General features: G+C 39.9%; 1 protein-coding gene and 1 pseudogene across 4 annotated transcripts in view; one reads left to right on the plus strand and one right to left on the minus strand.

The window, feature by feature from the left end:
• LOC102526874 (E3 ubiquitin-protein ligase HERC2-like) overlaps nucleotides 1-26,010 on the minus strand; it is a 72,706-nt gene that overhangs the window by 45,346 nt on the left and 1,350 nt on the right. For all 4 annotated transcript variants that reach the window (XM_072953615.1, XM_072953614.1, XM_072953613.1 and 1 more), the window contains exon 2: nucleotides 25,767-25,859. The gene's annotated coding sequence lies outside the window, so the exon portion shown is untranslated. The remainder of the gene's footprint in view (nucleotides 1-25,766; nucleotides 25,860-26,010) is intronic.
• LOC102527133 (polyadenylate-binding protein-interacting protein 1 pseudogene) lies at nucleotides 18,907-20,808 on the plus strand (annotated as a pseudogene).

A 26,010-nucleotide genomic window follows, 5' to 3' on the forward strand; every position in this document is an offset into this window, starting at 1 on the left:
CCCCCCCCTTATCTAACTGTCTAAAAGACTAACGCTAGCAATCAAGTGATTTTTGAAACTTAATCTCTTTTTTAAAGAACAAATCTAGCGGGCATATGTTGAGGTGAATTATAATAGGATTAAGTGGAATGCACACTTTTTTATTATTAACCTGCCATTAATCAACCGTCTGGCATGTTGCAAGTTGCTTAACCGCTAGCAAAATGAGTTTTTCATTTAAAAAAAATTCAAACATAAAACTAGATAATAATGATGTGTTATACATCTCAAGTTTATCTTAAGGATTTTATCAGATATTATGAATGTAAGTGCCATAGAAACTGCAAGCATTACATACATATGAAGTCATATCATTCAAATAATTCTTCCCATGATGCTAACTAACCTTTATGTCTTAAATATTATTAAATCTTATTTCCTATAATTATTTAATATGATAATGTTAGTATATCACAACATTGAGAAATACATATTGATTATTCTTTGTGTGATCAGAGTAATTATCCAGGTACTAATACCCTGAAGTTAGATGTTGAGTTATTTTAATATAACAATGTCAATACTGTGATCATTCAACATTTTATATTGCCTTTATATTTTAGAATTTGGCACACAATTCAAGCTTCAAATCCATTAACAGCATATATTCTAAGTTTTTTTGGGGGGGGCTTATATATTGTTGCTAAGTAACAATAATTGGAGTTTTGTATAAGGCTTTTTTTCCAATGAACATGTTGTATATGTGTTGGCCTTAGGTTACAGAGTGATTGGTTGACAAGGTTTATGAACTTGAAATATATATGTGTATGTTTTTAATTTCTGTAGATAATTTCTGGAGGCCAGGTATGCCATTTTTAGCAGGAAGTCAAACATGCCCCCATTCAGCTCTCCCCAGCATGTATGAATTGTCTATTCAGGCCAACAAGGAGTAAAGGAGTATGTTCCATTTTGAAGCCCAGGACTTACCAGGTAAGGTGAGGCTTGTCAGGCCAGTCCTGCAGGTACCTTTAATTGCCACTAGGAAGTGCCTATAGCTACATGCTGACCCATCGCTGACAAACGCCTCCCAACTCTAAGATGAAACATATATTGATCCTGGTCTTATGAAAGCTGCAGTGGGGCTACCAGACTTAGGCCTTAAGGTCACCACTTTATTTGTTCTATTCACACAATCTTAGGGTGGGGATTAGTGGGAGCCTCTTTCCTGGGGTACAAATTTAAGAAGGTATCCACTCTCACATTGCAATCAGTGCCAAGAGCGCATACGTTCAATTCTGCTGTTGGTAGACAATGTGTCAACAAGTGAACATGGCCACAAATCTAGTCTCATAAGTCTGAAAGAATTAGCATTATATGATACATGCTCTCCAATCCTAATAGAATTAAATTAGAAATTCATGGCAGAAAAATTTTAAGAAATCTCCAAATATTTGGAGATTAAACAAATTTCTAAGATAACCTGAGTCAAAGAAAGTGGAATACACATATCCACAGCATATCAAAATTTATGAAATTTAACTAAAACAATGCTTCCAGGGAAGTTTATGGTTTTAAATTTCCACATTAAGAAAGAAAAATGTCTTAAAGCAATAGTCTAAGTTTCTACCTTGAATAACTAGAAAAGAAGAGCAAACTGAACCCAGAAGACATAAAAGAAAGGATTAATGGCAAAATCATTAAAACTGACAAGAGAAATTGATAAAAACAAACACTGGTTTTTGATAAAAACAAAACTTGACATATTTTTAGTTGAACTGACCAAGAAGTAAACAAAGGAAGACAGAAATTGACAAAAGGAGAATTTGATAAAAATTGTAACCATGTGCTATGATGAATGTTAACTAGATTTATGGTGGTGATGATCTCACAATATAAACATACACTGAGTCATTACATTACACACCTGAAACTAACATAATGCTATATGTCAATTATATCTCAGTAAAAAAGTCGAAAAGCGAAAACAAGCCAAATGTTTGCCAACTTGTGAGTGAATAAACAAAATATTGTATAGTTTTGAATTGGTTCTTTGGCAATAGAAAGTAACAAGGTAGTGATGCAACATGAAAAATCCTCAAAAACTTTATTCTAAGGAAAAGAAGCCAATCACGAAAGATAGTATGTTGTTATCATTCCATCTGTATGAAATGCCCAGAAACAGCAATCTCTAGAGACAGAGAGATGAATGGTCACATGGGGGTGGAGCTGGAGACAAGAAGGGACCATATAAGAGCTCTTCTTTGATAATGGAGATGTGCTAACACTGGTGCTGAGGGTCCAATAGCTCCACACATTTGCAAAAATTATTGGATTCTAGATTTGCAATGGGTGAATTCTATGATATGTAAATTACACCATGATGAATGTGTTAGAAAAGATTTCATCATGAACTCCAGAGCCTTTTTCTATACTAACTTGGCTACATGTCTATGATCGTATTTACTTTTTCTGTGTGCATCATCTTTTAAGGCCCAATCTGTGAGGAGTCAATGGAACACTGTGTTTCTCAGTCTTGCTGGAAAGGAGGAATTAGTCAAAATGAGAGCTCTGCTTACACTGGGGAATGCCCAGAGGCTTTCTCAATCAAAATTGTGAAACTGATGTCATTGAGTGTTCACCGATACCATGTCAGAATGATACTGACTGCATTCATATTCCAAAGGTAAGTGTGAATCTGTCATACAAGGGAGATATTTGAAAACAGTTTTTATCATTCCTAACCTGTCTGAAAAGTACAAGTAATTAGAGTTCTAATTAACATTATAATTTTTTAATTCATAAAAATCAGAAAAGCTACTTAATTTGTTTACTTTCATTTTTCCTATTTTAAATAGAAACCATAAATTCAAAAATACTCTTCAATTTCTTTTTTTGTTCTTCTGCCAGAATTCTCCCTGTGAACAATGTAATTGTCTAAATTTTCATTTTTAGTTATTTGAAACAATTTTTCTTTATTATTTCATTATATTTACTATTACATTTTAAGTTTTAAATTTAACAGTCAAAGAGGTAAGACTAGGAAGCCATTTAATAATTCCTACAAATGAATATCTTTCCTTTTAATAAGATTCATACTTGGATTTGTAATATGAATTCATATTCATATTTTAATGACTTCCTTGCATGCCTGGTGGTAGATGCTGGCTGTCAACCAGGTCCAACTCTCAGCCAGAACCCTAAATATAACTTCTCCATGTGGCTTGGTCTTCCTCACAGCACGGTGGCTGGGTTCCAATAATGAGCACCCCAAGACAATTAGAGGTCTTTTAAACCTAGCCTTGAAAGTCACAGAACATCTTTTCCCCAGAGTTACAGCTTGCTTACACTCAAGGAGGGAAGTGTAGTCCTCAACTCTCAGTTAGGGGAGTGTTGAAATACCGTAGTAGGAACAGGTTGTGACATGGGAAATGATGTTGGGATGTTCTGGAAAATAGAATATTCCACAATGTCACACCGAGAAATTGTACTACCTGCTTATGTAAATAGTTTTCTCCCTCCCCATGTAAGAATCTGTTCATTATATTTGAAATACCTAAACATTTTTGTAAAAAATTACCTTTTAATCTTTTCTAGGATATCATATGCATGTGTTCACCAATGTTGACAGGCAAGCTTTGTAAGCGACTTCAAACACCACACGAGTCATTTCCTTGCAAGACTGATGCCACAAGTATAAAATATGACAAAGATGATCATTGCAGGTATGATTAATTAATTTCCTATTTTTAAACAAAAATATATGAATTTTAAAGCCATGTGGGCAGAAATAAAACAACGCTCTGTTTCAAGATTAAATTTTATATAATGACTTACAATATTTTATTTCCAGTTAAAGTAGAAAAATGTGAATGTGTTTTTATGGGCTATTTAAACATTGCGGTATTGGTTTTAAATAAATACTTGAGAAATTCTCAGACATAATTTGAGCATACAGTTATAAAATGTATTTTGTTTTATAATGGAAATTTGTAGGATAACTGAATAATATTTGAAGGTTTAGAAAGAAGAGATGATGTAAGTATCCACAGTATCATTTCTACTGCATACATACAGCATTAATATTATATTATGAAAATATAGAGTAATATCTCTTTCTGCAATTCACAGACCTCAGCTGATATTCATTTAGGATCTTTAGGCAAAGTTTCAGGAAGCAGTGCCTTATTTAAATAAAAACTTGCTAAAAATTACCCACTTGTAAATGACAGAAGTGACTTTGTTATTTGGGCCTATAATTTTAGACCATTTTAAATAGCTTTGTAGATACTTTCTCCCACTGTTAAGAATTACAATTTGTACTCTTCTCACTTGCTTGACTTTTATCCAGCTGCTTAAAGTAAGTACTGTTGGGCGTTATTTAAGGGCAGTAAACAGCCTCAAAATTTTTGAATATTCATACAAAAAAATTAAAAGTTCTGGTACAGGAAGGCCTTAAAACACACTGAAAAGAAACTTTCATGTACATCACAGATGTACAGTGAACGGTACTTTCATCAATTTCAAAGGAATCTAAACACACATTTACAAAAACAACATATTCAGTTTTTAAAATTTCACATTTTCAAAAGAGAATGAAGAGAAACCTCATCATTTCACTACCTTAGATCTTACCCATCCCGTGAAATTAGTGAGTGCATTCAATCTTATATTCACTTACTGATAAATCCATCCTTTTAAAGATGATTGACTTTTTAATTATAGTTTCTGGTTCTAAGCTTTATAGTGCTAGTATATTTGTGAATCTACTTAGAAAAGTAATGCACTTTTAAAAATATGGATAGCATTATATAAATGGGGTAAATGTACCTTTATATATAAAATTTATTCTTTATCAAGTATGATACTTTTATTGGTCCTTATTAACATTATTCTGGTCGTCTAGATGGCTTTGTTTTAAATTTTATCATCAAAGGGAAAATGAGATAGCTGGAGGTATTACTGTCATTCCTCAGTTTATTTTTCTATTATTAATATACTTAAAATTATGGAATTTGACCTTGAATGCTTTATAAAGTGTGTTTTGGGTAGGATGAATGTTACCGGGATGCAAGCTGGGTTTCTCTAGGATGGATACATCAAGTAGGTAACAAGCTGTAACAACTTTGAGATTAACAAACAACTCATGAAATTACTATGCGCCAGCATATGGGTTCTAATTGTTGGGATTGCCCATGTTTTTTAAGAATTCACACTGAGCACAACATACATTGTACTCATTTGAATCTACATAATTAAAAACATTGTCTCTTCCTTTGGCTAAATTAGACTACTTGTTAATAGAGCTTGACAGGAGATATTAGGAAATATTAGGGAATTGATAGGAGAGTAAAAACTGAACTGCTTTAATGAGTCAGAAATAACACAGTCCAATTCAAATGAAGAGTGAAAATCTGAGCTCAGAAATCAGTAAGAATGTGGTGAAATTTGAAACACAAAAACAGGATTTCCAGCACCCAGATTCTTATCCCTCCCACGACTCACCATGGATAGTTAAAAAATTCACTAACTTTGACTCAGATGAAGTGATGGTGATGTCATCAATATAAACTAATAAAGCATGAAGTTAAAACGGTGACAAAAATTAGTCTGGAAGTCTATTTTTCTTTTCTCAAAGGAAATTATGAGAGTCACTGAAAATAAGAAAAATAAAAGCCTTTTGACTTAAATGCCTTTAGCTAAAAAATTATCTGTGCATTGTTATCTTAAAATGTATATTTTTCTAAAAGTGATTCTCACACTAGCTGCACCAGAGTTTAGCCATGTTAGACTCTCCTGAAGAGCTGTTTAAAACAAAAATCACTGTCCCTTGCCCCTAGAGTTTCTAATTCAATATGTCCCAGTGAGGACTGCAAATGTGTATTTCTACCAAATTCTTGAGATGCTGCACTGAACTCAAACAGCACCAATGAGGACCTCCTTTATCTTCTCCCCTGCTATATCCACACACCTCAACCCAAGCGTTTACTCTTCTATTCTGAATCTGGGGTGGGGGGAGTGTGGAGTTGGGGAAGAAGTAAATGAGGAGAGGAGAACAGAAAGGTGATGATGGCATCAGTTTCTCTACTTGCACAGATGTACTGGATCTACATTCCTATGATTAGATGAGAGAGGAAATCAAAGTGCTTGCTTGAGAAAGACACTAAGACATTAGACATAAGAATCCAACTGGCATCTCCTGACCACAGACAACATAGTGTTAGACAGGAGTTCCTTTTCACCTGTGCCTACAAACTGGCAGCAGGGAGGGCACAAGTGCAACCTGGTGGGAAAGGGAAAGGGATAATTGATGGCTTGGAGTCATCAGGCAGGTGGAACAGAAAGGCAATGATTCTCTGAAATACTGAAGGATATGTTAGTTGGGAGTGCTAATAATTTGAAAATAAAATGGAGTTCATGAGCTACAGTAATTGCAGAAAATGAAAAAAAAAAAGAATACTTGAAGAGTCTCTCACAACAGTGAAACGCTCTTCTACAGCAGTAGAAAAAAGACAAGTGTAACAGATGGAACTTATATTCTAGCCAGCAGGTGCTGCTTTGAGGAACCATCCCATCCTTCTCCTAGAGTGGAATGTTGTTGCATGACCCCAAGGGAAGACACAAGGACACAAGTGAGGAAGGTACTATGACATACATCCTAGAGATGGTGGTGACTGCCACTGCCACCAGGAAGTCATATGACGGTGATAATTAAGGATCAGATTTGGAATATATTTCTAAAGGGAAGATTCAAAATTTGCTGAAGGACTGGATGTGAATCAAGAGATAAAAAAGAAGTCAAGGATAATGCTAAGCTTTCTTTTTTGCTCCATTGAAAGGTTGAAATATATTTCTCTAAAATGAGAAAATGTGTGTACAGAGAATCATGGTCGGGAAGGGTTGAGATCAAGAAGTCAGTTTGGACATGTTGGCTGGAATATCTAATACAGCTAAGTGGGAACCCTGAGAGAGGCATTCAGATATACCAGTTTCCACTCTAGAGGAAAGGTCTCAGCTTCATATGTGCATTTGAATGCCAGCAACAAAGACATGGCATTTAAAACCAGGAAACTGGGATTACCTTGAAGGGAGCTTAGATAGGGAAGTAGGAGGTCTACAGATGAGACCCTGGGCACTCTACTATTTGAAGAAATTAAAAGACAGGAAAATAAAACCAGGAAGTGGCAGTCAGTGAGTCAGGGCTATAAAAATCATCACAGGAAATAGGAAATATTGTAAGAATGTTAAGACAGTGCTATATTATCTCAAACAATGTGGCTAGATATAGTTAGAGTAAATGAGAACTGATCTTTGCAATTGGCAATTGGAAATAAGGATTCCCTTGAAAAGAGCGATCAGACAGAATGGTGGGGAAAATATTGGGTAGACCCATTTCACAGGTGAATGGAGGGAAAGAAATGGACTTTTCCTATAAAGAGTAGTAGAAATATAGAGCAATGGAGTGGCAGCTGAAGGACATTCAAAATTGGTCATCTTTAAACAGCAGGAGAGATGGGCTGGGGTGCGGCACACAGACAGAGGAGCAGGCTTAGGCAGGACGGCGGACACTACATCAATTACAATGGAGACAAAGCAGGATATTTGTACTGATTTAGGTGTTTTGAATATGTGGGGTTGAATCATTTGGAAAGTGTCCTCTGATTGTTCTATTTCTCAAGCAAAATAAGAAGTCATGTGAAATGAAAAGGTGTGAAATAGTTATCCATATGAGTAGGAGGAAAATGGAGCATTACTGATACGCAGCAATAAGGGACTCCTTGAAGTTAGTGATCATGGATTAGAAATGAGTTCAGTCTACAGTACAGTGCAGCATCCTCAGATACGTGTACTTACTCACATGTTCACACGAAACAGCTTGGGTGTTGAATTCAACTAGATTTGGGTCTTGATCGGGCTACAGTAATGGAGAGAAGGGGGCAGGGGATTTGTAGGCGTATGCAAGCAGTGAGTATAGATATGGGCCACGTAATCTAATTCAATAAGTAAGGGTACAGGGACAGACTAAAAGACATTTGAGAGTTGGTAGGGGCAATGGATTATGGGGTTGAAGAGTTGTTTTCAGAGCACGAGGAGTGAGCTAAAAAGGAGAATGAGGCCATTGGTGGAGCGTGAGATCCTTGACATTAAGATGATGGCAGGAATATCACGTGCGATGGTTTGGGAGCATGGAGAACCCTGCAGTGGGAGTAGGTTGGAGGTAGGATGAAGACTGAGATCTTTGAGCTGAGATGGTCCCCTCCCCTGAGAAGCTAGGGTTCTAACTGGGTCAACTCTGCAGATACTGAAATAAATAAATGAGACTGGGATTGTATCAGAGGAAGGTGTGATGGACCAGTTGTCAATCACTGAAGAATTAGAGTGAGAAGAATGCCCAGGAGGGTTAGCTGTTAAGGACAGCACAGGAGGAGACCGCGGAGGCACCATCTTCGAATAACTGTGATGTTTAAGGAGGAGGATGGAACATGACTGGGAGGTTTCTGTGGTGAATGGTGATTAGGGGTTCAGGCTGGCGGCCTCAAACATAGATCAGAGTGGGGCAGTTGCAAGAATCAGCATTAAGTCAGGGGTGTGAGGGCTGGTCAGGTGCTCAGGGAGCTCAACAGACAGCCCGGAAGCTCCTCCAGAGGCAGTGCAGAGGCTCCGGGTCAGCCCTCTGAGGAGCGCTGGGCAGTGGCCGGAGGGGCATCACGACCCAGCAGGCAGATTCTGAGTTCTCCGCTGCGCACCAGAGTGGGACGGGCCTGGACCACTAGAGCACACGAGGGCTTGGAGACACTGCTGGTACTGCCATCTGACACACACACACACTCACATACACAGCACAGAGACACACACTTGCCTATTTTAATATTTACTGGATGTAATGCCTCTAATATTTTCTATATGTAAAGATGATCACATTCTAAATATTTGGAATGAAACAAAGAAACATATATCAGGAAATTGATGTTAATGAAACTACTCAGTGTCTTTCTCTTACATCAGTTTGTTTTTCCTTCCAGCCTGAAACTCAATCATTTAAACAAATATTTACTGAGAGTTACCTTTGTAAAATATGCCAGAAACTCGATATTGGAAAAATAAGCACTATGCTGTTAAAGATATCAGAATTTTGGTCCTATATACAGATTTTTGCTTTCTGAACCTTTTATTTTCTCCCCTCAAATTCAAAGATATTTCCTGGAATAATGATGTTCTATTTTATTCTCTCAGCTTATTGTTTTGTTTTGTTTTGTTTTTTTCCTGTTTCCTACTCACGGAGTTGCAATTATAGCTTGCCCAACTTATGTGTCAATTCAGTGTATTAATGTGTGTTTTTTTCCTCAAGTCAGTTTCAGCATTTCATTAGTCTGTGTGATGTCTCACTATGTCAGCCCTGGAGAGAGTTAGGGTTTTCAGTTTCTGTCACAAATCAATCTAATTAAGCATGCATCATGACTTTGAAATAGAGTGTTGTATCACAGAAATGTATAGGTGGACAGATTTCCTTTCAACATATAATAAAGTTACATTTTTACCTTAATTTTGGAGAAAAACAGCAATCACACTTTTGGATGAGGAGTTTGCTAATAATGGAATGTTTCCACTTGGTGGCTCTCTAGTTCTTAACTAACAGGAAGCCTCACTCTCTTGGGGTTAATTATCTCAAAAGCTTGGTGGCTACATTTTCCTTTCCTTGAAATCAATAGCCGTATATATAAGACTAACTTTCCCTTTCAATTAAATCATTCTGAAACTTAACTGAGAAAGAAAGTTTGTTAAAGTTTAAGTACAGTATTAACATTTCAGATTATGGTTTGAAACTCTGCTACAATTGAAAGTATCTGTGACATCATTGACATTTTACCGTCAAGAGTAGCTTCTGCCACTATCAATATAATTTTTTATTCCCCAGGAACTGATATAGAAGTCACCCTTACACCTGGCCTCCTAGTGGTTCATTTTGAAAATACATGTATAATCCTTTCTTCCATTAGTCCCAGACCTACTCATTTCTCTGTAAATGATAAATAATAAAACACCATGACAGAAGTTAGTACGGAGCTATGTATGTAAGGTTTGAATTAGCACCATGTAACCTCTACATCTTCCAGGGGTCACCTGATCAAATGCATCTTAGTCCCAGTCTGCTCTGCACAGCCTCCGACACTTCAATATCCAATACCCTTTCCACTTTTCCCCCAGGACCTCATTTTGTCAGCAGCAAATTTTCCAATGCCACATTCTCTTTGCATTTTTTCCTTTCTTTTTCTGAATGAAACCTGAGGACATGTAGTCCTCTTGGGTGGCTCTATTCATTTGCTGCCGTATCTACACCATTTCTCTTCTTCCACCTCAAAAGCCTGTCCATGTTCATCAATGGCTAGACTGTGGACCATTCTCTCTCGAGCTCTGTTTCTTTCTCCCAAGGTTCCTTTCAAGCATCTCCTCTCCTCTTAGTTCCTGTCCATCCCCAGGCTTGTGTCCCTTTCTCTAACACTGTTGTCATCATTCTTCATGACGTCAGTATCTATCTTGCAAATCCACCCATCTTGGTTGCTTAAATCCTTTGACAATTATTTTATGATCTTTTTCCCCTCTTCCTCCCGATTTTGGCCCATTTCCCATGGTCATGTCTATTAATTCTTCATGACCCGTAATTACATGCCCTGTAACACCTTGATTTAAATGTTTATGCTCTCTGATCATCACTTCATGTACTTCAAGCTCACTCAGTCACATACTCTAATATTGAAATTATGTATATTTTTTCTACCACCAACAGGTACCTCTAATTATCTGATGGAACTTCCTCTCCTCTGCTCATCACCCTCAGCAGGTCCCCATTTACCTTTTTACAAAGCATACCTCTATATTCATTTTCAAATTCTGTATCTCCCTTATTTCATGTTCTTGACCTGAAAACACCAAACGAGTTTAATCCTGCATCTAACCAGGTAAACCTGTTCCCATTTCCATACAAACCTGATGTGGCATCTCAAACTTCATATATTCCGAACTAATGGTTGATTTTTGCTTGGTTTTTTGTTTTTGGTGGTGGTGGTTTTTGTTTGTTTGTTTTTGGTGGGGGAGGTAATTAGGTTTGTTTATTTATTTTTAGAGGAGGTACTCAGGATAGAACCCAGGACCTTGTGTATGCTAAGCATTGGCTCTACCACTTGAGCTATACCTCCCCTGTGGTTGATTTTTAATCCCAGGATTAAACTTGCTTTTCTGTCAGTGTTCTTTATTTGACCCATGGTTTCTTTCATTTCTTTGTCTTTCAGCCTACTTCTGGTATATCAGTAAATCTTTTAAGTTCCTCATAAATATGTATCACGCATATGAACATTTTTATCATTACAAAGTTGACTCTCTTGTTAAAACTACCAAAACTTCTCATCTGGAAATCTCATTAGCCTCCCATGTTCCTTCCCTGCTTTGACTCCCCATTCAAGTGTACGTAGGATGGTGAGTGAATGTCTCATTGAGAAAGCGAGTGTCTGGGCGGTGGCTTGAGTGAGGTGACCGGACACACCACTGTCTCGAGTGTCCACAGCAGAGGGAGCACCCAATGCCAAGTCCCCGGTCTATTCAGATCCTACTAATGAGGCTGGTGTGACAGGTCAGGGGAAGACAAGGGGAAGCAGTGTGGATGGACAGGAAACTGGAGTGGCGGGCAGGTGCTGACCGCAAATGCCATTTTCAGGTCACTGACTTTTACCCTAAGGTGAATAGGAAGCACAGCAGTGTTGCTGGCAAGTGGGTGAATTATTTTGCTTATACTTTAAAGCGATGCTTTGGCTGCCATGTTGAAGAACAACTGTAGAGAAGGACAGACCGATGCGAAGAGCTCAGTTAAGAGCTAATGCAGTGCTCTGAGCAGGAGAAGATAGCGATTCAAAGCAGGATGGGAGAGGGGCCGTGTAAGAAGTGGCTAGATTCTGGAGAGAGCTTTAAGATGGACTTGATAGGATAGTCCCTTATACTGGTTTGAGTTAAAAAGAGTATAATTAATGACTCTATAGTTTTCAGCTGAGCAAGTAAAAGGCCGAATTGCCATCATTTGAATGGTGAGAGCTACAGATAAAGCAGAACAGAAATGTTTTTTCTTCCTTATCATCTCTTTTGTACACAAGAGACTGTATTTGTTTTAAAATCATGTTACTCCCCTGCCACTCTCCCTCACTGGGTTCCTGTAACATTTAAATAAAATTTAAAGTACTTTAAATGCGTATCGTGCTGGCTGTATTTTGTCTCTGCCTTTCCCTCCACCATTACCTTCTACTACGGTGCCTCTGATTACTCAGTTTCAGCCCCTGTGGTCTACAAGAAGGTTCTTGAATACCTTAAGCATCTACTTCAAATCCCTGTATGTGTTGGTTTTCTATCTATGGAACATTTTAACCAGAAATTATGGTACTCAGTGTTCATTTCATTTAGAGTTTTACTCAAATATCATCTCCTCAAAGGTGTATTTCCAGTTGTGTTTAATAAACATTCCAAAAATAGCTCTTCTCAACTACTCTCTCTACTTTAACCTGTCCTTATTTTTTGGATTTTATAGCCCTTATCACAGTCTATAATTATGTTTTATGCATTTATGATTTTCTGTGCCACAGTCTAAGCACACAGTAAGCCAGAGACATTTTGGTTTTAATATTTTTAATACTGACTTTCTGTCTCCTAGGATTGAAGTATATCATGCTCATTTGAATAGACAAAATACAGAGACTTGGTCTAATAAATTCATTTTAAGGTTTGAAGAACCTATGAAACATGATGCTTCATGTCTTGAGATCTGGATAGTGACTCAGTTGTCCAGTTTATGCCAAAAAGATAAATTGATGAAATGAGTGATCTATTGTTATACATTTGTCTGTGCCCGTAAGAGTCTCAGTCTGAGGATCCAGCAGTATTGCAAAGCTTCTGTTTTAAGAATGTTTTTATTTACTTCAAACGCTTTTTCTAAGAAGTGGAACACGACAGTGTTGAAATTGATACAAGTAACCCTGCATCAGAATCTTTGTTTATACGTGATGAATCCAAAGATGACAAAAGTAAACACAATGCTCTATTTGAGACAAAAATTACATCTTACTTATAATAGAATGGTTCAGTTCCCAGAAAAAAGAATGTACCAAGAACCTCCTCCAAGTCCTCAAACAAGTGATAAGAATATTTCAAGATTACAGAATCAGAGAAAACAATTTTGAGTTACTTTACAACTATCTCCTTTCAATTTCCAGGAATAGTATTGAGTTTGAAAGAGCTATTTCAGCAGCTGGACACTTTTAAGCAAGAATATACTAAGTATCCAAAAGGGACACTGTCTTTGATGCATACTGTCTTTGAAGCAAGCTTGTTTAAAAAATCAAATAATATTTAATTTTCAAGTTTCTTTGTTTTGTTCTATGTTTTATGGTTACTTCATTAGTTAATGCAGTGCCTCAATAATTTTCTACCAGTCACTTGTTATAATAGCACTACACATTGTTTTATTTTATGAAATTTATGATTTCCTTGATATTTTGAAAAAACGTCTATTCTAACAACTTGTATTTGAAATATATTAAATGTTTATATTCACTGGTTTTTTATTTCATTTTATGAATTCTCTACACTTAAAAAAAAAGCAGCTGCAACTAATGGTAGGATTTCTGTGTTACTGAAGGATTTACCACAATGCCAGTGATGCCATTTTGCTCTGGTGTTGCTGACATTATTCTGCCTTGCTGGATGCTGTGTCCCCAACATGGCCTGACACTTCTCATTAAAATGAGTAGCATGTATTCCATTGGTAATTGAACAAAGTTTGGGGTACTCTGTCCAAGAAAGAGAGTAAAGCCTATTGTCCAATAAGTATTGGCCTAACTGACAAAAATGCAACCTAATAATGGAGATGCATTTAAGGCAGTTATAGGAAATCATCTTGAGAAAAAAAACAGGGAGAAGATAAAGTTGTTTTCTTTCTTTTCTCCTAGCTTTTTCACTGAGATATTTTATTTTCATTGTCTATCTTTTCTTCCTTTATGTGTATCTTTGCAATTCCTCTCTACTTTTCCATATATTATCTCCCTTTTTACCACTGAAAATAATACCTTAAACCTATTCATTATAATCATTTATATCCCACTTACCCTCTAGTCTCCCCAAAATATTTTCTGTTTCCTAATACTTATGAAGGGGAAAAACCCACAAAAGGACCAGCAAGACCTCCCAGGCAGGGCCATTGCCTTCCCATTTTTGTGCTTCTGTAAAGCTGCTTGCTTGTAGGAAGATGAAACTTACCCCTAAAATTCCATTTGTTCTCAGTAGCTCACTCCTGATTGGCCCATTTCTAACACCTCATTTGCATATGGTACAAACTTAATCGAAACCTAAAACTCTATAAAAGCCTGTGTAAACCTATAAATGGGGTCCAGAGCTTGGAGTGTTAACTCCTCTGGGCCCGCAGGTGAAATAAACCTGAGTACTCCAACCCTCCAAGTGTTGCTTGGTCTCTCAACTATCCATTGGATATTCTAGAAAAATAACTATCTGAAATGGGTTTCTTATTTCTCTCCTCATAATTAAAGCAACTGCCTTCTTTGACCAAAATGGTTGGTGGAAACCTTGTGTGACTAAAATGAGTTAGGTCTTAGCCTCTCTCAACAGAGCAATTTCTGCAGACTTTTCTGACTTTGTCAGCTAAGTAAGCATTTGTAAGTTAGTATAAGGAACAGTGGGACAATAACCAGAAGAGAGTGGCTACGTTATCAGTACACAATGACTATGTGAGGGTGGGTCAGAATCAGTCTGCTTAGGTATTCGTCTCTTTTGCCACAAAGGATCAACTCAGTTTTGAATTTAGGACAGAAGGGATAAAAATGAGTTAGAATAAAATGGATACAATTTGAAGGGATTAGATTCTCTGGAGGAAAGAGAGGACAACTTAGATAACTATAGTTAAAACATGTAAAGAGTTTCAAAAGGAGAGCAAAGACATTACATGTACACAACCAGGCTGCAGTTACAAACCATACTTTTCAATTAAACAGTTAATTTTACAAATCCAAAGGAAATAGTGATTCAAGTTACAGCAATCTAGAATGTTTCAATGGAAGAACTATTTTAAAGCGGAGTTAAAAATAAAGAGATGGGGATCTGCTTTGACCTCCATGCTGTATACGTGACTCTTACTATAAATTTCTGCCGGGCTCATGGTCATTTGCCCATGAAGCTGTCATTGGCAAACTTTGGGAAAAAAGCAACTACCAGTGCTTCCTGTCCACTTTCATTTGCTTTATGTTTCTCTCGAAATACACCTAATTTTTATTTTCTGTCATCTCTCACTAAAAGATAAACCACATGAGGGAAAGGGATTTGTTCATCAAAATATGCATCTACCCGGAAGAATAACTACCTACAGCAGGAGCTCATGGGTTATTTCTTGAAGAATTTAGTGGATAAATTAGGCAATGACATGGTGAAGAAAGCTGAGTATCTGGGAGAATAGACTGAGTTGGTCTAACCCTTGAATGATAGCAGCTCTAGAAAGAGTAAAAAGAACACACGGAGGAGAAGCAATAATTAATCAAATTGTAGCGTATTTCTCTGAGCTGGAGAAAGGGCCTGCATATTAACTCTCTAGCTAGATTGATCAAGCTAGATTGATGCATAGAAAAATAGGTGTCAAACTTCAAGGCAGAAGTGACAGTTTACTTACAAAGGAAAAGTAATCAAAGTCTGCTGTAATCCACCTGCCATCTGGGCTCTCCCTTTCCCCCAGACCCCTCTCTCAGGCCAAATGCATCTGTCCAACCACTGTGTCCCCCTCTCACCTTGAGACTGACAGGCCCCTCACAGGGCTGTGATCCTGCCACTCCCCACACCCCAGGAGGCAGCCCCGCCTTCCCTTGTTGCTGAGCCTAGACACCTGGGGTTTCCCAGTCCCCCACTTTCCTTGTGCCATGGTGACTGTCAGCTTGTCCTCCCAAAATGCCAGGTGGTGTTTTGCAGAAATTGACAAGCAATCTAAAACTGATATAGAAAAGGCAAGGGGCTCAGAATAGATCAAGGAATCCTGAAAAAGAACAAATTTGGAGGCATGGAAAGCCAGGTGGAACCCCATAGTTGGTATATCTTTAAGCTGAAGATACCTGAGATTTAGATGCAGAAAAAAGCCTTCTTGGAGCTCCCCTTATCTGAATATAAGCAGAAATTTCTGAGGAATGACTACAGCTATCAATTACCATGTCAGAATGGCTTCTATTCCCAGGAAACAGACCAAGAGTCAACCTACCATAAATCCCTTTGGTGGGATGTTTTAGGGCCCAGAAGAAGAGAAAAAGATCACTCATCATGTACAGACACAGATTATGTGTGCAGACATAATAACATGGGTACAGGTCCATGTAGACAACAGATTAGGCTTCCATCAAGCCATCAGCCACATCAGCAGCCCCTTCCCAAAGGTGCACCCTGAGGGGAATTTAGGATTTAAAAAAATAAGAAAAACCAAGATACTGACCCTAGACAGTTAAGGTGCATATCAAAGGAATAATTTCAATGAGCCCAGATTATTGAATCTTCCCATACACAGACAAACACTAAAATCCTTAACCTGAAGTGTATGTTTTTCATTATTAGCAATAATATTGTAATGTTCAAATTCTTTTTTTTTCAACAAAAACTCTTATATAATCTGGCTCCTCCCTTACCTCTTTGAAACAGTTCCTCAGAGCTACACGAGGAGCTGTTTCCAGGCTACAGTCCTCAGCCACATCCCCAAATAAAACATAATTCTCAACTTTTAGGTTGTGCTTTTTTTCATTAGACATCTACAAGTGTGAAAGTATCAAATGGGGCCTGGGAGCCCCTTTCCAATACTTCCCAAACATGGTTCCATAGAGCACACAAATGGAGAAGTATCGGCGTCCGGACCATAATCAGTTTTCTTTAACAGTAAGACGTGAGCTGCACACACCTTTCCAGAGCTACATCTCCCTGAGCCAGCGTCCCAGCCCCTGTCGTACTTCTGTATTGCCCTATTCCTTGTGCTCACATTCCAGAGCTAGTACAAGTCAGAGAAAGAGAGCAGTACCGAGTCATTCACACTTTTATTTAATTGAAGTATAGTCCGTTTACAATGCTGTGTCAATCTCTGGTGCACAGCATAACAGGTCATTCATACATATGCATACATATATTCCTTTTCATATATTCTTACTGCAGGATATTGAATATAGTTCCCTGTGCTTTACAGTAGAACCTTATTTTTTTTTGTATATATAGCAGTTAGTATCTGCAAGTCTCAAACTCCCAACTTATCCCTTTCCACTCCCTTTCCCCGCTTCATTTCTGTAAGTTTGTTTTCTATGTCTGTATCTGTTTCTGTTTTGTAAATACGTTCATTTGTCTTTTTAAAAAATATTCCACATATAAGTGACATCATAGGGTATTTTTCTTTCTCTTTCTGGCTTACTTCACTTAAAATTATAATCTCCAGGTCCACCCATGTTGCTGCAAGTGGCATTATTGTATTTTTTTTAATGGCTGAGAAGTATCCTATTGTATGAATATACCACAACTTCTTTAACCAGCCATCTGTTGATGGACATTTAGGTTGTTTCCATATCCTGGCTATTGTAAATAGTGCTGCTATGAACATTGGGGTGCAGGTGTCTTTCCAAATTAAAGTTCCCTCTGGATATATGCCCAGGAGTTGTTCACACTTCTATTGGTGCCTGTTGTAATGCCTGGGCCTGTGTTAGGCAGTAGGCAGCCAGAGTCAAATGTTAGATAATTTGTACGATAAAAGGGCAGATAATTTATATGATAAAGTAGACTATTGCTGCTACTTAACATTCTCTTCCCAAGTCTAAGGAGACTCAAAAGTAAATAAGGAAACAATTGAATGCTTTGGGAATGGAAGCAGAGAGCAAAACAATATCTTTCTGTTGCTGTCTCTTCTTATGTCAAAAATTTTCACTTTAAAGGTGAGGAAATTGAAGCCAGAAAGAAGAAAATCTGCACGTAAGGTCCAAAGCAGTACGCTGAGATCTCTGATACAGCCAGCAGGAGACTAGCCCGTTGCCATCGGCAACTAGAAGAGTGACCAAGTATATGAAGCAAGTGTTTTCAGAAACTGCACATCAGGCAGAAAAGACTGTGACCCTTGAGGAAAGAGATATAAAATGGTCCTGCTTGATGGTTTAAATAGGCCCACAAGTTCCTTGATCATTTCTTCAAGAGGGGGAGCCTAATTCCTCTACCTTGGAGTGTGGGCTGAATTTGGAGTTTTGCATTTAACAAACAAAAAGTCATGTGACATAGCCAGAAACAGAAAGAAAAATGCTATATGATATCGCTTATATGTGAAATCTTAAAAAAAAAAAAAAAGGACACAAATGAACTTAATGACAAAACAGAAACAGACTCACAGACATAGAGAACAAACTTATGGTTACCAGGGGGCAAGCGGGGTGGGAAGGGATAAATCAGGAGCTCAAAATTTGCACTTCTTGGGGAGTGATGGAAATGGTAGCTGTCTTTATTGTGGTGGTGGTTTCACGGGTTCATACATCTATCAAAATTCATCAGATTGCACATTTGAAATATGTGTAGTTTACTGTACAGGAACCATACCACAGTAAAGGTGTTAAAAACTAAAAATAAAAATTTTAAAGCATGTGATGGTTGGAACTTTGGAGAACAGGTGTAAAGCACAGGATATTCCTCCTTGCTGTCCCTCTCGGTTCACAGACTCGGGGGGCTGCCTGGAGCCACACACTGAGCACACGCAAGCAAACACACGCAGGGAACCAGGAGGAACTGCCCTCCACCAGCAATAATGTACCAGGCAAAGGAGTAACACTCACCTTAGAGGCAGATCCTCCAGGACCAGACCATAATGATGATGACTTGGCTGCAACCTCATGAGAGGTCATGAATCAGAACCACCCAGCTAACCCCCTCCCAGATACTGAACCCACAGAAACTGTGGGAGAACGTAAGTGTTTCTAAGTTGACAAACCGCATGGTAATTTGTTAAGCAGCATTACATAATTCATACAGGTTTTGTTACCTATAGCAGTGGGTTGTCATAACAAAAACCTAAAATGTGGGAGTAGCTTTGGTATCAGGCAGCGGAAGAAAGCGAAAAGAATTTCAGAAGTGTCAGTGAAAGCTTGACTTGGTGTGAACATACTATCAACAGAAGTCCATATTTTGAGGAGGCTGTTGGTGAGGACTTAAAGGGCAGAATCAAAAAATCTGACTACAAACTAGAGGAAAGAGGGTCTTTGTTATATCGTGTCAGAAAGTTTAGTAAAAGTGTTCCTACAGTAATGTGGAAAATTCAAAATGAGCCCAAGCATTGGGTGAACTAGTTAAGATTTCCAGAAAGTCCTGAGTGTCTCCTGGCTGCTGCCTCCTTGCTGCTTAAACTAAATGGCAAAAAGGAGAGAGAGAAACAGCTAAAAGGACCATTAAACAAAAAGGGGCCAGGACTTGGGCAATTCCCTGTCGCTCCAGATAACATAAAATACTAAAATTTAGAAACGGACTATAGGCGCTTCTCGCTGAGAACCACCCTGTAAGAGAGCCCTCCTGGGAACGAACTGAGTTCACAGGCTGACACGCCACGGCAGAACTCGGGGTCAGCGCTGGCCAAGCCCTGGGTGGTTGTGGCTCCTTATTCATGTCAAAGCTGTCTGTGAATGCCCCGAATTTTACCCTCTAATTTGTTCCTCTAATTATACAGAATCCTATGAGGATGCTTGTCAGGATTATCCCACTCTGTATGAATATGTTCAGGACTTTTTCAGTCATCTTACAAACCATTTCATAGGTTTGGAAACTGAAACTGAATGGTTTGCAGACACTGTGAATGGCTGTGTTACAATAGATGATGTTCTGCAAGAACATGGAGAAGTCATGTATCAACAGGCCATGACAAAACAAAACAAAACAAAACAAAACAGGCCACGTCTATCTCAAATCCTCTTACATGAGACCTAGCAACTGGCAACTTTCAGAGAGTGGCAGTTTCCACCAATTCCTACTTTAAAGATATCAGAATTATTATGAAGTCAAGAAACAAGATGCAAAAAAAAAATGAAGTGACTTGAAAATGATTCCATGCGTTTTTACTCTTATTGGAAGAAATTTATCTTAACCTGGAGGTCAAGGGAACAAATGGACCAGGTTATGACAGCAGGTCCTCTTCAGGAGATGCTGGATGCCCTTTTTTCTAACCCTCTGGACAACAACTTAATGTGTGCAGTACTGTTACTGAAGTTGACAGGGTCACCTGGGAAGATACTGGAAGGAAAAAGGAAAGATTGGTATCCAAGAAATTATGTAAAGAATTGAAAAGCGTCATCCTAGATGCAAATGGCCACAGAGATGTAAATCAGATGCTCAAGAATCTTGTAGAACTCTGCTCAAGTAACTGGGGTAGAATCCATGCAACCTCAACAGAGAAGCAGCACCTGAAGATGAGACTATTTTATGAGTGAACCAAAATCCTACACATCTGATGGCATTCCTTTCCCTGCAGTTGATTCAGATTATCAAGGGAAATATTGAGAATTACTTAAAAGAGAAGACTTTTTTTTTCCAGATTAAAAAGAAAATGGAACAGATTTATCAGGGGCTGGTGATACACACTTGGATGATATTGATGATGAGATGGACTCAGAGATCAAAGAAACTTATGAAAAGTTTGGTTTGGCATCAGAGCATAAGCAAAACAGTGAAGATGAAATTCAGCTTACCTGTTTAGCTTATGGTGATTTAACAGAATACAGGAAAGCAAGAAAATGTGTTACTCTTATACCAAGTTAAGGATGTTGAGTTATGTTGCTAATGTACATGATTTTAATTTTGTTTAACTGTATCTCCCAAAATAACCTTTATTACCTCCCCCTGGAAAAAAAGGATTCTAAACAAACATAAAATGCAGGGCATGGTCAGGGAAACATATGTGAGTGGAAAGTCCTTTGCTAAGACAGCAGAAATATCAAATGTCTTCTGGTACCTCAGAAGACGTTACACAATGCAACCAGACAAAAATCTCATTGTCTGAGATTTGTCCCACTTATATCAAATAAGGAGTTCTAAGTAGCTAGTGAATATTCCTAAAGACTGTAGACTCTCAAGTTTAATTTTAAAAACACATGCAATTTTGATTTTTTTTCAAAATCATACAACTTCAGAATTTTTCATACAACAGAAAAGGCACAAGATAGATCAAAATGTTGAAATATCACTCTTTTGCCCCAGGTTCATATCCCTGCCCCTTCCTTGAATGGAACCCAATTACTCTTATCTATGTTTTAGGAAGAAGCTGCATTGAGAAAAACACAAAAACTTATTACAACCAACTAGGCCCAAGACTGCAGAAGATTTGACTTCCAGTCGACCTTGAGCCTTATTACATACTCACGGTAATATATTAGCATGATAAATGACATACCCACCAGCACCATGACAGTTGACAATTGCCACGACAACAACCCAAAAGTCCCATACAAGGATTGAAAAGGAGTTGCATCAGTGCCAGGTCCAACCACATCCCTGTTAAGTCATTAATATTCCTCCCACTCTTTCCAATCTCCATGCACCCTCGCAGACCTTTCACTTTGACCCCCCTATATATTTGGTGTCTGCAACCGAGTTGGGTTGAGATGTTTTATTTGCGAGCTAGGTTACCACTTTGCCAGTCTTTGGCCATTGAATAAAGCTCGTGCTCTTCCAGTCTCAGCATCTGTCTCATCTGTCTCAGCTGTGAGAATCTGATCGGAAAAAGAATCTTCCTGGCCTAGGCAAGGGGTCCTGGCCCCGGCTCAACCAATTCAGTAACAACCAGGAGGGAGAAGCAAGAGAGTGCTAAGCTGGAAAGGCCTTCCCAACAGACGGAAGCGGGTATGGCTCTCAAGCCTTAGGGCTGGCAGGGAAGTCACAGAGGTTCAAAGACTGGGCTGGGCAGAAACCTGGGGTTGAGTCGCAGATGCCTCTGGTGCCAGGTGACCATCACTGGTCCCATGAGAGCCCAATGGCAGGGGAGAGGACTCAGGGCCCCACAGGGGCACAGAGATAAAGTCCAGCCAGCAGCAGGGGGAGTCCCCTGGCCTCAGTCCGCCCTGCATTAACCAGGAACAGGCCCATGGCACACGGTTTGCCCAGGCCACTGCAGGCCCATGCTCACGGGTCCTGGTTGCCCACCTTCAAGGGAAAAAATTGGAGCAGGAAACAGTGGCGCCAGACTGGCCACCAACCAGGTACGCTGGGATTTCTGGATGCTGTAGTCCAAGAATGGGGGCACGCCAAGGATTCTGGGTATGTAGTCCCCGGATGGGGACGGGGCATGCTGAGGATGCTGGGTACTGTAGTCCCAGGCCACACATGGGATTCTGGGTGCTGTGCTCCTGGACCCCTGGAGGCGCTTTAGTCGCCGTCCCTGTTCCCAGTCTGTCGCGCTGAGAAGCAGGACTCCCCACTCCTCTCTCCTGCGTGCTTTTCCCATGGGGTAGGAGGTCTGTGCAAGGCTGACCCTGTGGCTGTGTGGGCAAGGCCTGTTGGGGTGGGAAGCGCTTGCAGGCCTCAGGCCCGGTATTTCTGCTGGGGGAGGGAGACGAGATTCCAAAAGTACTCCAGAGAAAGGCAATGGGTGTGGCACCGCCGAGGATCCCAGGTCAGAGTGCCACCCAGGCTCTATGCCTCCTGGCAGGGTGGACGCGTGCAGCTGGGGCAGTCAGTGTTTGAGTTTTCTAGGCCTGCTGAGTAACTGAGGCCCCTAGTTTGCTGGGGTAGCAGCTTCTCCTCTGGTTGGGCAGAGGTGCCCAGTAAACTTTGAGGGTCCGTTGGCTAGAGGCGGAGTGGACAAGACGCCAGAGCAGTATAGGAGGTAGAGGGCATTTCTGCCCCTGAGGCCTCTTGCTCTGAAGATGTGTATTTTGTTGTGAGAGGAGGGGTTGTAACAGAGCAGGACCCTGTGGGGCCTTCTGGGGACAGACCCCCTCCCTGACACCCTCTGCTTTCCCTCCGCTCTGAAGTACCCAGATAATAGTATCTGAGGCACATTCCTGAGTTGTTTTACAGATGCCAAACCCCCCACCAAGTGGAAGAAATAAACTACTTGATGACCATAAGCATGTAGCTGCCAGATCTACTGGCCCCCAAAGAGTGCTAATGTTAACCTCTGTGACACTGCCCTGTTACCTGACCATCAACCAATCAGAATTGTGCACAAGCTGATCACAAATGCTGGGACTCCTCTTCCTCACCTTGCCTTTAAAAATGCTTTGCTGAAACCCCTTGGGGAGTTTGGTCATTTTGAGCATGAGCTGCCCTAGACTCCGTGTTTGGAGCCCTGCAATAAACGTTGCATTTTCCTTCCTCACAGCCCCACTGTCAGTAGACTGGCTTTCCTGTGCACTCACGTGGCCAGCAGACCCAAGCTGGGTCCAGTAACAGGGCCAGTGACTTCACTGGGGTGTTCTGGATGAGGGCTGGGCTCGGGGTTGGGTTGGGTCAGGGTCTCCTTGGGACAGTCAGTCTTCTTCATGTGGGGAGGTTGGGCCTGCCATGAGTCCTAGCAGGGGTTTTTGAGATGTGGATGGGGGGCTCGACTTGGGGCAGTCATCCAAGGGAGGTTGGGTTGCTTAGGGAATGTGGGCTGCCTTTCCCCAGACCCCACACTGGTAGGACTCCTTTGGTTATTGGGGTGGGGGCAGTAGAGGGGCCAGGCAGTGTTTTTAATGCCCCTGGGGCTGTGGGATAATCACCAAATAACAGTGTAACCAAGCAGGACCCTGTGGGGCCTTTCTGGGACAGATCCCTCTCCTAAATCCTCTGCTGTAGCTCCTCTCTGAAGATAACAGTATCTCGTGCATATTTCCTGACTTCTTCCAGTGCTAAGAACCACCATCAAATGGAAGGAGTTAACTGCTGGGTGGTCATGAGTGCACAGCCCCCAGACCTTCCGGCACTGAAAGCCAGAGAACTGCACGCAGCTGGTCACCCAGGGAGGCTTTAAAATTGCTCAGCTGAAACCCTTCAGGGAGTTCAGGGTTCTGGGTTCATGAGCTGCTGGTTCTCCTTGCTTGACCCAGCAATAAACCTTTCTTAACTATTGAGCCCCTACTCCTGATCCTAACCCTAACCCCTAACCCCAACCCAGTGTATACTAGCAGGATGTATAATCCCAATCCTCAAACCCTATCCCAAGTCCAAGTGGAGCCCTGAGCCCAGACTCTAGCCACTAGACCTTAACCCTGAGCCCTTGCCCAAACCTGAGACCTGAAATCAGAAACTGGAAACCATAAACCAGAACCAGAATCCATGACTAAGACCAGATAGCCAAAACTGGAAGCCATAACCAACCCTATTAACAGTGAATCATAACCATAGCCAAAACCCTTAACCCAGCCCCAGTTGCAGCACCAGTGCCCACCTCAGCCCGAGCCCCAAGCCTCTAAGCCACTGATACCAACCCCAATCTAATCAAATCACACAAACACATGTTAAGAAAACTACAGACCAGAATTCTTCCTAAATATGCATGCAAGAATCCTCCACAAAATGATAGCAATATGAAACCAAAGGCACATTAAAAGCATTATGCACTACAAGCGTCTCTTCACCAAAATTCCAGGTTTTTCAACATATTAAAACCAAGCAATATAATACACCAGTCACTAAGTGACGTAAAAAGACATGGTTATATCAACTGATGCAGAAAAAACTTTACACAAAATCCAGTGATGTTTCATGTTCATAAATATTCAAGAAAGTAAAAGGAAATGTGTTCAATATGATAAAGAGCATTATGCAAAACCCACAGCAAACATCATGCTCAATGTTGAAGAACTAAAAGATTTACTCCTGAAATCGACAATGCAGGTGGCCAGTGTATGTTAGAGATGCTTGACCTCTCAGGTGAGGGCTCAAGCAGATGTACACACTGTGGAGACAGCATTGGTCACATCACACTGACAGGTCTTTAGTCTGGTGACAACCTGAGGAGGCAGAGGCCCCAGCAGATCCCCTGGAGGGAAGAGTGAACAGACACTCCTCTCTGGGAGAACAGGGTGCAGGACCATTAAGTTTCCACAGGTGCATCCCTTTCCTAGCAGTGCTGATCCTTCGAGCTGACCCCACCAAAGTTCTTGCACAAGTTTTCAAAGATGTCTTTTCAAAGAAAGATGTTCATCACAGCACTGGCTGAAAGAACAGGGAGTTGCAAGCAACACTAATGTTCGTGAAGAAGGGATGGGATCCATCAGTTCTGGTCCATGTGGATGAATGAATGCTGCACAGCTGGAGAAGTGGGTGCAGGGTCTCTACCTGATGTCAGGGGAGCCCTCAGGGTGGAAGCACCTGAACCTACCGTCTGCATCGAGGGTCCCATCTGTATGACCCCATACGTGTGAAATCAACATAGATGTAAATGAATCTGATTATGAGTGTGTGAGACAGAAACAGAAAGAGACAGAATGAGAGAGACACAGACTGAGAGATGTGCACCAAACCATTCATGACAGTCACCTCTGTAGGTGACATTTGCAAATCTCTTCTTTAGGTGGTATTGCAATTTTTTTATAATGTGTCTATTGCTCTACTAATTCTAAAAGGATTAAAATCATATGTTACATGTGATCCATTCATTATTCATCTATGGTACATTATTCATCTAAAGTACAATATTTTCATTTTTAAAAGATTTGTTACAAGAACAACAGGCATTTATGAGAGTAAAATGATAAATTCTAAAGAATTAAGAATCAAGTAAAGGACAAAACCTTTTGGTGACTTCACAGGCCTTCTAAAGTGGCAGCACATGGCAGGGTAGGGGCAAGGTCCTCCAGGAGGTCGTGTACATTCTGAATCAGCATCTGATAGAGGCAAGGAAAAAAAATACAAGTCTTGTACACTGAAAACTACAATAGCTTGTTGAGAGTAATTAAGACCTAAATTCACAGAAAAATATTCCACATTCATGGAACAATGTCAAGGAGGCTAAAATGTCTTAACTACATTTATTGG

The sequence above is a fragment of the Vicugna pacos genome, chromosome 32, assembly GCF_048564905.1.
Source record: "Vicugna pacos chromosome 32, VicPac4, whole genome shotgun sequence".
Taxonomy (NCBI): domain Eukaryota; kingdom Metazoa; phylum Chordata; class Mammalia; order Artiodactyla; family Camelidae; genus Vicugna; species Vicugna pacos.